General features: G+C 48.6%; 1 pseudogene; it reads right to left on the bottom strand.

The window, feature by feature from the left end:
- Positions 1-260: 260 nt before the first annotated feature.
- Positions 261-742, bottom strand: LOC115924614 (annotated as a pseudogene).
- Positions 743-883: the final 141 nt, after the last annotated feature.

Below are 883 nucleotides of genomic sequence, written 5' to 3'. Positions count from 1 at the left end.
CGTCCATTACTGTCAAAAACAACATGGCATGAAATTGAGCGGAATACTTTGATACTTGGGGTAGGAAAGGTCTATCTAATATAGCAGTGTAGTTTCTGTAAAGCGGCATGTTTTGGTAAAATATGGTCCTCGAGGAAGCAGTTTGGAAAAGATGCAGCCGGTTTTTGTAGCAGCTGATATGCAATAGTGGAAAGTTTTGCCTGTATCCTGAGGTATAAAGTTTACGAAGATTCTGACTATTGAAATAATGTTATAGAGGTTTACAGACCATGTATACAACAATTTATAGCAAAAGGAATGCCAAACCAAGGCGCAGTAGCAGTGGCGTCCCCAGTCTTCTCTTGGACAGCAGGGAGGCGTGTCTTCAGAGGTGCGTGAACTCGATCCCAGAAGGTGATAATGGCTTCCCTGGCTCCCACCCATTTCCCCGGTCCCACCAAGCGATACTGGTAAGGCGAGCAGGGCCCAAAATAGCACAGGACAGCCAGAAACGGGTCAGAGAGGAACATCTTCAAGAAATCTGGCTTGACTCCAAACTCGAGGGCAACGCTATCCATGTACTTGATCCAATCCACCTGGAGGGTGTGACGTTGGGATTTCACGTACCGCTTCCTCATGTCATCTTTCGCCTTCTTGATAGATGCTTCCATCTCCGGACGAGACGGAAGGCGTGCTTGGCCAGTGAAGACACGAGCCGCCCAACGGCTCTGGATCTCGGAGCATGGGTTGATGGCCCCGACAGCTGAACCAAACCAACAGTACAGATGCTTGGATGCTTCAGGTCTGGGGCAAAGACGTACTTGTAAAGCGACACTTCATTCTTGATGACATGGAAGGAAGGGCAGTCACGAACGGAAAACTGAACGAGTATCCAGTGGCGAGA

The sequence above is a fragment of the Strongylocentrotus purpuratus genome, unplaced genomic scaffold (genome assembly GCF_000002235.5).
Source record: "Strongylocentrotus purpuratus isolate Spur 01 unplaced genomic scaffold, Spur_5.0 spur5_contig_418, whole genome shotgun sequence".
In the NCBI taxonomy this organism is placed as follows: domain Eukaryota; kingdom Metazoa; phylum Echinodermata; class Echinoidea; order Camarodonta; family Strongylocentrotidae; genus Strongylocentrotus; species Strongylocentrotus purpuratus.
Note: the sequence above shows the minus strand (reverse complement) of the source record. Positions and strands in the feature narration are given on the sequence as shown.